Genomic DNA, 13,608 nt, shown 5'->3' with positions numbered 1-13,608 from the left:
AGGCATTTATTTGCTTTTAAGTGAGTTTGGGGGGCCTGTTTTCCGGCTGACGGTCTTTTGATTCTCGGCAGATAGTTTGGTGGTTTTTCCATACAATAAATAATCCTACCCTCATGTTTTACTTAAAAATCCCTTTGTTTTCCATTTTCGGGATCCAAGTGTGGTTTTTTTTTGAGAAACACGTTACTTAACTATTGCTCATTGGATTGCCTTAGGGGAGAACGGGGTGACATGATGGCGCCACTTTAAATTGCTCTTTCCTCCTCCGTTTTTTCCCCTTTATTCTAGAGGTCACTGGTGCATTTTTCGTGACCTATTAATAAAACTGTATTTGAGAGTATTAACGGTACAACTCTTAAGGCTAGAGTTTGGTATCTTAAGGGTCGCGTGACCCAAATCCCGAGGTCCCCAAAGTTCCGAGAAACCTCTCTAGTCCTCCTGCCTCGCCTCCCTCCCCTCCATTCACAATCCTGGTGTTGCCATCTCCTTTGTCACGTGGCTAGCAATCATTGTTTTTTTGTTTGTTTTGGGGTGTGTGTTTATATTTTTAAATTGTAGCCCAAAAGAACCTCTCTCCTCCCCATTCGAGAGATCACAACGTTTTAGTTGTTTTAGTTTTAGAGTCCGAGAACGTTTATAATAAAGGATAAAATTACATAATCTTTGACTTGCATAATCATGATATAGTTGTAGATTGTTACTGGACTTCGTCTCTAAAGCACTTTCAAGTATGGAAAGTAGTCCATTGGAATATATTTTTCGTATCTCAGAATAGTATAGATTTTGTTTTCCCTACTTTTGGGGTCAATTAAAGTACCAGTATTTACAAAGGCTTAAGTGGGTGTGTTTTCCCCTCCCCCCCCTTATAGGATATGCTTGCTTCCTTTTCTAACATACTGTCTGACCAATTTAGAAATTTTCAATTGTCTGCAGGCTTGTCAGTTAAAACGGTTTTTCTTTTCTCCTAACAACAAGTGAATACTTTTGAGTAATAATTGTGCTTCACCTCAAGGTATTTCATTACCTTTCTCTTGTGCTTTTGATCTGGAGAATATTTATTTGCTTTTAATCGTGTAGGTTTGGAAGAATGTTCAGTTGTCTGTTTCTTTGTATCAGTTTTTTCCTAATAATTGAGTAAATTACTATTTTATAAAATACCAAGTATATTTCATTTCTACATAGGTTACTATCAACTTTTACAATTTAAAAAATACTGAGTTAAACATTTTTTAAAAGTAAATATGAAATGCAGTGATTCTTAAGGATGCATTGAATTGTGTCCTTTTACTATGTATATTTTGAATGGTTTGGGCCATTTTCTTGGCTAACAGTTACATCATGTCATGTGATATGTGCAGTGTGATGTGTAGTTCTAAAAATAAGGCAAGGTAAGAATGCTCATCCCTTGGGAATTTTAAAAATGTATTATAAATGTGGGGTAACTGATTTATATTTTTGATTTTGGTCATGGAATTCTTGATTTTGATTTACACTAGGTTTCTCCAATAAAGTATGCAGTGCCTTTGACCTTTAGCGCATTTTATGTATTTCTTAGTGATCTCATGACTGGAGGTGGTTAACTTTTTATTTCTGAAGTGTGCACTGGTTGGAGAGAAACATTAGCTGTGACAAAGATTTTTAACACCTTTATTATGGTGAAGATGATCTCTGATGACTGCCTCCTTGAAATATGTATAAAATAAGTATTTTGTGATTTGTGTCTGTAGACAGTTAAAAAAGAGTGATCAGTTAAATATTGGTGGAGCCTTGAAGTGGGATGGGGTGGGGTTTTTGATCCTTATACCTTATATGAATCTACTGAAGTGAAGTATTTAGAAGTGTTCCTGCATCTTTCCTGAAAGCGTTATTCAGAACATTAGTATTTGACTTTTGTGCTTCACCAAAGTGAGATGTTAAATTTTTGTCTGATTTTCTTTCTTCTTGCCTACACATGTTATTTCTGTGGCTAAACTTGCAGAGCATTCTTTGATTGTTAGGTGACTTATTATTATCCTGTTGAGGAAAATTCTGGAAGCTAGAAAATGAATAAGCCTTAGTTCACTTTTGAACTTTTATCAAGGTGAGAGGGAAGATAACTCTACTCCATTTTTTCCTTCTTCAAACACTGCCAATACTCTTCTAGCTCTAGTAATGCTACACTGTAACCTACATCCTCTGGATTTTATTGGGTTGACCACAGATTTTAATTGTATTTTTAAAGTAAAATAAGTTTTAGATTTGTTCTGTTTGATATAACCTGACTCATGTAACCTGTAAACATAGGGCCATTGTGGTTGGTGATGCTGGTTTGAGAAGGTATTTTAATATTTGATTTGAGAGGTTCTAGTTAGGAACTTTGTGAATAAAGCTAGTTACCTTTTTATACTAGAAAAGAATTTTTAAATGTAAAAACCATTGTACAAATCCATGTTGTATTTTCTAAACAACAGTCATTGAAAATCCTTCATTTAAAGAGTAATGCTTATTCCTTTTATATTTAGTCAGCTTCCCTCAGGGCTTGGTAGGGGTTATTTTTTTCTTCTTTGAGGCCATTAAGACACAGAAATTTACGTGACTTCCTTCCTGAAGAGAGATATTTTTTAAATGATTCTTTTTCCCTCAAAGAATCTCTCCATTCCCTTGAGTTTGGAAAGGAGGAAATGTGCAGATTAAGTATGCGGCCTTCTGTTGATTATTTAGAGTTTTAAAGCACCTTTTCTTTGCCCTCTTTCTATTTTAAGTAAGTTTCTGCCTTGATTGGTTATAGTGTTCTAGGACTCAGGAAGCATATTTTACATTAGTGCCCTTTTATTTGATCACTTTATAAAGAAGTACAGTGCAGGTGTCTCAAATAAAATGGTCCCAAACACCTGGCCTGCTTACTGTGTCAGTGGAGAAAGTATTTGGACCAGGTCTTTTACCTAAAATAGGGCTTTATTTCTTGGAAATCTATATTAAGACTGGTTTTTGAGTCTTCATGTTGCTTCTGAAGATGTACGTTTAAATTATAGTTTCTATCCTAATAAATTGCATAATAGCCTCTGGGCATGTTAAAAGTTGTGCAAAAATATTCCTGCCAGAGTGTAATAATTCATAAGACTCTTTCATCAGTACTTCCCATTCTCTGAAATGTGAGATCAAATAATGAACCACAATAATGGTTAGTAAAGAGAATATGAATTAGAAAAGACAAATATCACCAATATTTGAAGGCCACAAGAAGAGGTAGCGGGTAAATGGTATCCTTGGGTGTCACTTGCAGATTGTGGATACAATTGTGGGTCAGAGGAAAAACCAATATGTACAATTGGGAGGGTCACTGTTAGTTCAGTTATCATTTGTTTCTACGCTATGCCATGTGCCTGTGTTTTAGAATGCAGGGTAAAATGTATAGGAGAAAATAAACCAATAGGTGTGATTTACAAAAAGCCTGGATTCCAAAAAGGTCTGAAATTGGCGTGCGCGTGTGTGTGTGTGTGTGTGTGTTTGTGTGTTAAGCTTTTTCTTTGGTAGAATAAAGGTAAACCTAAAATGAAGAAAACTGACTTCAAAGTAGAAAGCACAACTCATAAGAGAAATGCAAATAAACTTGGGTAGTCTGAAAGAACTTAAAGATTTGTATATGAAGGTTTTAAACCTTTATGCCAAGAGGCCCTCAAGGTGGAGAGACCTTTTAAATTCTTGTTCCTTCTGTTGGGTAGTGGTGTCTGGCAAATAATAGCTGCTTAATTAATATTGCTTTCAGCAAGGCTTGCTTTTTCAAGATTTTTTTTTTTTTTTTTTTTTTGCTTTTTCAAGATTTTAAGCTAGCTCCATAAAATTTTAACATTTGAATATCCTGACCTATTAAGGAATTATTTAACTGAGAATTAATTTGTCTGTATATTTTACTGTTGTTGACTATAAGCTTGCCTCCCCCCCCACCCCCAGTTCTAATTTTTTTTTTAGAATTACAGTTTCTCCCCAAGCTTTTGAGAATCAGGAAATGTAAGGTGGAGGTAAATTCAGTGCAGTTTTATCTAGATGTTATCAAAAACTCTGGTTCTTGTTACTTGAACCAGGAATCCCAAATGAGATATCACTCTGAATTTTAACTACAGCAGATTCTGCCCTTGTTTGGAAAAAGTTGCTTGGGTGGCATCAAACTTAATGGAGTCCCTCACCTTTTAATTTCTTTTTTAAAAAAGGAGCAGTTTAAGGTCAGACTTGGTTAATCTCAGTTGGAGGGGAAGTGTTGGGGAATAAAAAAGATGAATAACAATTTTGTTGTTAGACTGTTAAACCAAAAATTGCTGAAAACTGATATTCAGGCTTTCTCTTGCCACTTGCTATTTGGCCTTTGTGACTGCTTATTAGCACTTCTACCAGAGGGTGAGAAGGGATAGAGGCGAAAGTTAATTAGTTTAATTTCTGATGTTTGCTAGTATAAGGCTTTGTAGAAATACTGGTTTGATAAGTTGAACTGTCAGGAAAGTTTCATTAAACTGTTCATACATTATCATGGAGAACTGAGGATTTTGAAGACCTTAAGTATGTATCAAAAAAACAAATTGGGCAGCTGTTTTTGCAGTTACTGGTTTACTGCTTGCCCCTCCTAGTTTCCCCTTTAGCCTCCCAAGAGAATGAAAGGATGTTAGTATTAATTTTTAAAATTTCCCTGGCATTGGAAAAATTAATTTTGATTTATCATTAATTCAGTAAGTGAAAGGTAGGTTTTAGTGAGATCCCTGGAATTTGGTCAGGGATCCCTGCCAAGAATAACTTGTTTGCTTTTGAATTGCTTGGACCCTTCAAGAAGTCCCTGATTTTAGGATTGTTCAAACACTTGTTTTATTAGAGTTTGTTAGAAAGAAGTGAGATAAAAGTTCATTTTTTTCCTCTTTGTATTTTTGTGAGCTAGACTGGTAGGAAATTTAAATTCAGTGATAGGTTAGAAATAGGATAAACATAAATTAATATTTTGATATGTAGTCATTCTTCAAAATGTTTTTCTATTTATATTAAAAATGGGATCGTACTTATGTAGCTTGATCTCCCCCCCCACTTAGCTATATATCAGGTTTTTCATAACATACAGTTCTTTTTTAAAATGGCTGTATAATCTAGTGTGTCTTTTTTAAGTTTAAGGTGGTTAGAGTTTTTTTTTTTGCATTATAATTCTTAAGTGAGAGACTTGTACATACATGTTTTTGTATCTGAGAATATTTCTATTGGGTAGGTTCTTAGAAGTCCAGCTACTAAGTACAAGTTTGAGTAATTGCATTTAGAATTTTGATAGATACTGCCTTCAGACGGCTTATGTAACCAAATTTAATAGATTAAAAAGTTTGCCAGTCTGAGTGCAGATGCTTGGCAATATAAGTGACTGGAATTTGAGGTAGATGAAGTCTGTCCTAGATTCAGTTGATGCCTATTTCTTGTTAGGTTGTTATCACTGTGATCAGACATCCCCTTTAACTTCAGAATAGATCTCCACCTGATGCATTCAACATAGCATGCTCAGGTTAACTACTGTGTTTCCCCGAAAATAAGACCTACCCCAAAAATAAGCCCCAGTTAAGATCATCAGCCAGACGGATACATTTAGTACGTTATGACGATGTTCTAGAAGAAGATGACATGACTGTATTTGAATAAATATAAATATAGATTGTGGTACATGAAAAAATAAGACATCCCCTGAAAATACCCCCTAATGTGTCTTTTGGAGCAAAAATTAATACAAGACCCCGTCTTATTTTTGGGGAAATACGGTATAAGACCCGGTCTTATTTTCGGGGAAACACGGTAACATGTATTGATTGGTTCACTGTCTGCCAGCCCCAGTCTACATGTGTAGTATAAAGCTAAAACAAACCATAACCCTTTTTAAAGGAGTCTAGGGAAGGAAGGGAAAGACAATTGGGAGTTTATTTTACATTCTGAGCTGTTGCCCAGGTGCCATGGAAGTGCAGGTAAGACTGGAGAGGGAGGGGAACACTGGCAAGAGCATGAATCTTAAAAGAGGAGCATGCTTGAAGAATGGTGCAAGGGCTGGAAGTGCCTGGGACTGCATGGTACAGGCGGCTGGAGTGGGCGCAGGTTGGAGTTGAGGCTGAATGTGAAAAAGGGGGTAGATAATATGCTGAGTGACGAGTTCAGATTCAGCTTTACCGTAGTGTCACTGACAAGATTTTAAGCAAGAGCACAACATGGTCAGATTTATGTTCCCTCCCTCCTTCCCTTCTATTCCTCCTTTTCCAATCATTTTGGTAGTGGATGTTAGATTGAAGTCTTGCTGAGACAGGAAGAAAGCAGTTGGGAGATTATTACTGCCTGCGTTACCATAGTACATAATGAGGTTCTGAACTAAGGTAGTGGCATTAAGGATGGAATGAATGTGCCTATTATTTTACCTATTTTGAACCCTCCTGAGTCAGCCTTGAAAATTCAGTCAGAATGTCCTCTCTTCCTGGAAGCCTTCCTTGATCCCTTCAGGCAAAACACAGTGCTTTATCATCTGGATTTACCTTCACACCTAATTTATATCTTATTTTTTACAATGAAACTTACAATTCTTAATGTCTCCCTCCACATTAGACCATGAACTCCTGTAGTCTTTGTATTATTTGTGTCTAGCATTAGTGTATGTTTAAATGAGATATCTATAATGTATGGTAAGTCAGTGACTGGGAACAGGATTCACTCACATAGGGAATGTTTGAGGGGCAGGAATTGGTTTTGTATTTGGTGTTGGGGGTAGGGAATGGGTTTTGGATATGGGATGCTTGAAGTAAGCAGTATGGGTGATGCTGGACCCTGCTCATTCTTTAGCTTTCAACTTAGATGTTCCCTCTGGGAGGCCTTCTGTGATCCCCACCCACTTTCAGCCTGTGTGAAGTTCCTCTAATATGGTCTCCTGGGATTCCCTGATCACACAGTAGCGTGTGTCTTTACTGGTCCTTGTCATCATTGTAAGCACTTAGTGTGGTGCTTTTAATATTATGGGTATTATAATAAAAGGTTTATTGGAGATAATCGGTTGGTATTCCCTCATTGACTTTCCTCTAAAGACTAAAATTCGAAATCTAGTAACTATTAGTTAAAGCCTTTCCAATTTAAACCTAGCCTGAAACTACTTAGTACAGTGGTTAAAAAAGCATGGGCTTTATAATTAGGGATTTGAACCTGCCTCTGAAACTTAGGAGTTGTGTGATTTTGGGCACATAACTTCTGAACATCAAGTTTCCTGATCTATAAAATGAGAATAAGAGTACTTGCCTTCCAGTGTTATTATGAAGATTAAATGAGAACACGTGTAAAAACACTTAGCACAGTGACTAACATAGTAAAGGTCAATTAATGTTAGTGAGCAGTAGTCATAATAATAACCAATCCTCCAGTCAGAGCTACAATTCTCTTAGTAATTATAAAACTTTTTCATTTAGGAAGCCCTGTTGGCATTGGAAAGGGTTAGGGACTGGGTTGATGAGGTCCACATTATTTATTTTATAATAAAAATTAAGCCTCCCTATTGTATTTCATAACATGTCTACATTTGTTTCCATGTAAAAAAAAAATGCTTTCTAGTGTGTCCTATAATATTTTCAGTACATCATCACAAATCACTGCTTTCGTCCTCTCGCTCTTCCTAAGAAGCTGTACATGTACCACTTGGTTCATCCAAATTGTTTGGAGGATCATCTCCCAAATCCTTTCTCATTATTTTGATTATGTCTGTTTCTTGGTTGGAGTTTCCTCATCTTTTTCTGAAGCCCTACCTCAGCGAAATCTGTTTTGACTATTCTAGCCTAGTCAGTAAGTGCTTACAGTGTTTTCTCTGTACCAACTTCTAGATAAAGATGGCATGAAAAAGAAGGATACTAAAGAATGTTGCCTGTCTTGGAACTAGAATTAATAAATTGACAATTAGGGAGCATTCAGATGTTTGGATTGAGTGATGGTGACTTGAAGTGCATTGTACAATTTAGGAAGAAAGCAGTGTGAATCTGAATAGTCTGGAAAAGTTTTTGTAGAGATACTGTGTATTGAAGAATTAAGTTTTGGGCTTGAAGGGTAGAGGGCCTTCTAAGTACAAACAGCAGCACAGACGAAGATTATGGAATTGGGAATCAGGACAGTTCTAGGTTCACACTGCCTGATACACTTGCTTTGATATTGTTTTAACCTTTTCACTCCGTTAATTGATTTCAAGTTCTCCAAAATGCGTCAAAAATCCACAGAAAATAATTACAGTATTTATATATTTAAGTAAATACAGTTAAGGTCCTACATTTTATTAAAATAAATGATTAAAGTATAAACATTTCCTATTGTTATTCATTCTTGGAAAACGCAAAAATATACATCTGCTTTCCTAAACTTCCTTCCTGGGACACTGAGCTCATGGGGTAAAGTCGAACATCTCAGTCAGTGACATGGAAATAATTTGACTATAGATGAATGTCGCAGCAAAAATGTTAAGTTTCATCTTGGAGAATTTTGACTCATGAAAAAGGCACCAGGAGCTATTCTGGGCAGAGAAGTGAGGTGATAAATAGGTGTGGAATGGATCAGAGGCCTAAGGCACGCCTGGCTGGGTTTGCGTTGTTGGTGTTAGGAATAGAGGGGATATACCAAACCTGAATTGCTTTATGAGGAGGAGTAAATGGAAAGATTTCATCGTAAAGAAGATGAAGTTATGAAGGAAAAGAGAGCCTTCTCTCTTGTCTTTAAGAACCTGTACATTTTACGTTCGTGTCACTTATTTGGCTCTTCTGCACACTTTAGCCACTTCCAATTTCTGGATTTAAACTTGGAGGAGACTTTGACCATTGTACTGTGGTGACCACTTTAGTTGAGGTTCTTGTTACATCCTGTCTGGATTATTACAGTAGCTTCTTCATTGGTCTTTGCCTTTTTACTTTCTTTTAATCCATCCCATCCAACTGGTCTCTCTAAAGCACCGGTCGATGTGTCACTCCCATGTGAAAAACCTTTAATGACATTGTGCTGCCTTTAAGTCTGGGTAAAGTTGGCTATTTAAGGTTGTCCATTAATGAACTGGCTTCAAACTGCCTTTCCACCTTTTTCTATACTGCTTCCTCTATTAAAATATTCTTTACATTTCAAACAAATTGATCATTTCTTTTAACCTCCAGGATAAGTCTGTGTCCCCCCCGGTCTTGCCTTTGCCCATGCCATTTCTTGTCACGAGAATGCCATGTTACAGTCTCTTGCCTGAGGCTTTTACATAATGAAATTTTAGCTAATTTCCAAGTTTCAGCTGAAATTTTGACAACTTTATGGTCACTTCCCTAAGCATCCTTCCAACTCTTTCTTTTCATTGTGCAGAGTAATGAGGTAATGATGAGGAAGAGGTTAGTAGAAGCCACATTATGGGCAAACTTTTCTTCCCCATTTGATTTTTGCTTTTGTTTTCAGTGAAAGTGTGGTTGTTGTCCAGTCAAATGACCAAACTCTTCCCCTTGGGTTTCCACAGCTTATCAACATTTTTGCAAGGTGGATGCTGCCAGTTTATTCCTGTGTACTTGGAGTCCTGTCTTGGAAACCCATGAGGGATAAGGCAGTTTCATTTGCAAGTGTGGAGTTAGTCCTGACTTGCAGTATTTGAAGTAGTTGGATGTTTTCCTTTCTGGAAACAATATGTCTTTATGTCTTCAGATATAGATATAAAGATACAGACATAGAGTCTGTATCTCTAAGCAATATTTCTAATTTGGGGGGTGTGATTTTGCCCCCATGGGATATTTGACAAGTCCTGAGGCATTTTTGGTTATAATTTGTAGGCTGGTGCTACTGGCATCTAGTGGATGGAGGCCAGGAATGTTGCTAAATGTCATGCACAGGAGAGACCACCTTCCCACCAAAAAGTTATTCACAACATGTCAGGAGTGCTGAGGTGTTTGTGCCTCCCAAGTGCCTCTGTGTTAGGTGGAAGTTTGTCCTCGAACCTATATGACCATTTAGAATAGTAGAATCATTAGCACAGGAAGGTACCCTAGAAGTCACATATTTGAACTTTATTTCAACTTGTATCCCTCAGAACAGTGTTCTGCAAGATATTAATAGCTGTAATGGAAAAAAAGTGTTTATTTGTTAAATAAGTTTGGTAAAGGCAAACATTTGAGTATTTGATACGATAAAGTACATGCATTGTGGGTTTCCATCAGTGACGTTTTTCCCAAATGTGTTTGCCTCGTGAACCTATTTGACATTTTCCAGTTCCCCAAACACTTCCTTGGAACTGGGAGGGAAACCATTTAATTACCTTGCCTTATAGCAGATATGGTCTTTCTTTTGTCTCTTCAAAGCTTACTGGAGAATCTTTATGTCAGTGACAGCAGGTACATTAGCTTCATCTGTATTTATCAGATTGTGGTTTAGTAGATGAACTAAAAATTGGGATAGTCTAGGTTTCTTATTTTGAGTGTACAATGTAACTTTATTGTCATCCCCACCAGTAAATTAGAAATAATAACCCCAGCCCAAAACCTATTGCCCAGGTTGCTATGAGGATTAATAAGTTAATTACAGTTTTTAATGCTTTGTATTCTTTGGAAAAAAGTGATTTATCATTAAGTTATTGTGCTGTTTTTGTAAAACTGCTTAAGTTTGACCATCTTTCTCTAAATTGTTGAAGAGTGAAGCTTTTGGGATTCAAGTGGAATGAGAATCATTGTTTTTTTTGTTTTGTTTTTTATTTTATTGGGGTGACAATTGTTAGTAAAATTACATAGATTTCAGGTGTACAATTCTGTATTACATCATCTATAAATCCCATTGTGTGTTCACCACCCAGAGTCAGTTCTCCTTCTGTCACCATATATTTGATCCCTCTTACCTTCATCTCCCACCCTCCACCCCCCTTACCCTCTGGTAACCACTAAACTATTGTCTGTGTCTATGAGTTTTTGTTTCTCATTTGTTTGTCTTGTTCTTTTGTTGTTTTTGGTTTATATGCCACATATCAGTGAAATCATACGGTTCTCTGCTTTTTCTGTCTGACTTATTTCACGAGAATAATTGTTTTAATCAACGGTTTGCTGAGTATGTTAAATTTTAAGAAAGTTAACTGACACTTTACTCAGATTTTTTTGGCTCTTTAAGAATTTGCATTATTATTTTTTCTTTTTGCTTCCTTCCCTTTTATTATATACAAGTAGTACGTTTATGGTGGAAACATTACATAAGCCAGAAAACAAAAGAATCTTAACACCTACCTTTTAAACAAAAAAATGAGGTCATAGAATTTGTTTTGTAATACCTTTTTAAATTTTTAAAAATATTTTTTAATTACGTTTGACATATATTAGTTTTAGGTGTACAACACAGTGATTAGACATTTATGTAACTTACAAAATGATCACTCCAGATAAGTCCAATATCCATCTGATACATACATAGTTATTACACTACTCACTGTATTCCTTATGCTATACGTGCTCATGACTATTTTGTAACTACCAATTTGTACCTTTTAATCCCTTTTCCCCTTCACCATCCTCCCAACCTTGCCCCACAATTTGGCAACCATCAAAATGTTCTCTGTATCTATGAGCTTGTTTCTATTTGTTCTGTTTTCTTTAACCTGTTCTCTAGATTCCATATGTAAGTGAAGTCACATGACATTTGTCTTTTTCTGTCTCACTCAGCATAGTACCCTCTAGGTCCTCCATCCATGTTGTTGTAGATGGCATTCATTTTTTTATGGCTGAGTAATATTCCACTATATATATGTACCACCTCTTTATCCATTCCTCCATTGATGGAAACCCAGATTGCCTCCATATCTTGGCTATTGTAAATAATGCTGCAATGAACATACTGATGCACATGTCCCTTCAAAGTAGTGTTTTGGGTTTCTTTGGATAAGTACCCAGAAGTGGGATTATTGGATCCTTCTTTGTCTCTTGTTAAAGCCTTTGTTGTTCTTCCCTCCCTTCTTCTGCCTTCCTTTCCCACCCACTCTGGTTCAAGCCGTTGTTTCTCAGTCCAGTTGTGTAGGACACAGCTCCCTGGCCCATGCCAGTATTATGATCCTTGTGCTCGCCGCAGCTGAGTCAGTCGGTCACCATTCATCGGTCGGCTGCTCACAGCAGCTCTCGCTGTACAGCCTTTGTTTTCAAGTCTTATTTTGTCTGGCATAAGTGTTGCTGCCCCAGATTTTCTTTTTTCCCATGAAATAATCTTTTCTATCCTTTTACTTTTAGTCTGTGTCTTTGATTGGAAGTGAGTCGTGTAGGCAGTGTAAGTAAGGGTTTTGTTCTCTTGTCCATTCAGCTACCTTGTGTCTTTTAATTGGAGTATTTACTCCATTTACATTTAAAGTAATTGTTGATAGATACGTAGTTATTGACATTTTATTCATGTTTTTGATCTTTTAAATTTTCTTGTTGAAGAAGTCCTTTTGAAATTTCTTGTAATACTATTTTGGTGGCAGTGAACTCCTTTAGCTTTTTCTTGTCTGGGAAGCCCTTTAATCTGTCCTTCTATTCTAAATGATAGCTTTGCTGGGTATAGTAATCTTGGTTGTAGTTCCTTGCTTTTCATCACTGACTGTTTCATGCCAATCCCATCTGGCCTGCAAAGTTTCTATTGAGAAGCCAGCTGACAGTCTTATGGGAACTCCTTTGTCAGTAACTAACTGCTTTTCTCCTGCTTATTTGAAGATTCTGTCTTTGTCTTTAACCTTTGGCATTTTAATTATGATGTGTCTTGGTGTGGGCCTATTTGGGTTTATCTTGTTTGGGACTGGCTGTGCTTCCTGAGCTTGTTTGTCTATTTCCTTCGCCAGGTTAGGGAAGTTTTCTGTCATTATGTCTTCAAATAGGTTTTCAATTCCTTTCTCTCTCTCTCTCTCTCTCTTGCTGGTACCCATGTGATGCAATGTTGGTACGCTTGATGTTGTCCCAGAGGCTCCTTAAACTACCCTCATTTTTTGGGGGATTCTTCTTTTTGCTGTCTGATTGCGTGTTTTTTGATATCTTATATTCTAGATTGCTGATTCGATTCTCTGCTTTATCTAATCTGTTTTTTCCCTCTAATGTGTTTTTCTTTCCTTCAGTTATTGTATTCTTCGTTTCTGACTTTTTTTTTTTAATGTTTTCTATCTCCATTTTTGTTTCCTGTCTCTTTGTTGAAGTTCTCCCTGAGATCGTTGAACATCTTTATAACTAGTTTTGAACTCTGCGTCTGGTAGATTGCTTGTCTTCATTTTGTTCAGTTCTTTTTCTGGAGCTTTGTTCTGCTCTTTCATTTGGGACGTGTTTCTTTGTCTCCCCATTTTGGCTGCCTCGTTTTTTTGTTTTGTTTTGGTTTTGTTTCTATGTATTAGGTAGAGCTGCTATGTCTGCCAGACTTAGTAGAGTGGCCTTATGTAGTAGGTATCCTGGGGGCCTCAGTGGCACAATCCCTGCCAGAGCCGGGTGCTCCATGTGTGTCCATTGTGTGGGTTGTATGTGCCCTCCTGTTGTAGTTGAGTCTTGGTTGCTGTTCGAATGTCAGTTGGAGGGTTGACCCTCAGGCTGATTGGCTGTGAGGACTGGCTGTTGACTACAGTGGAGGAGCTCTTGTGCAGGTGCTGACCATGTGAAGCAGGATTCACTT

At 36.9% G+C, this 13,608-nt stretch overlaps 1 protein-coding gene across 4 annotated transcripts in view; it reads left to right on the top strand.

Moving 5' to 3' along the window:
* The window catches only part of KANSL1 (KAT8 regulatory NSL complex subunit 1), a 158,342-nt gene that overhangs the window by 25,027 nt on the left and 119,707 nt on the right, over positions 1-13,608 (top strand). The window lies entirely within an intron of this gene.

The sequence above is a fragment of the Rhinolophus sinicus genome, linkage group LG15 (genome assembly GCF_036562045.2).
Source record: "Rhinolophus sinicus isolate RSC01 linkage group LG15, ASM3656204v1, whole genome shotgun sequence".
In the NCBI taxonomy this organism is placed as follows: Eukaryota; Metazoa; Chordata; class Mammalia; order Chiroptera; family Rhinolophidae; genus Rhinolophus; species Rhinolophus sinicus.
Note: the sequence above shows the minus strand (reverse complement) of the source record. Positions and strands in the feature narration are given on the sequence as shown.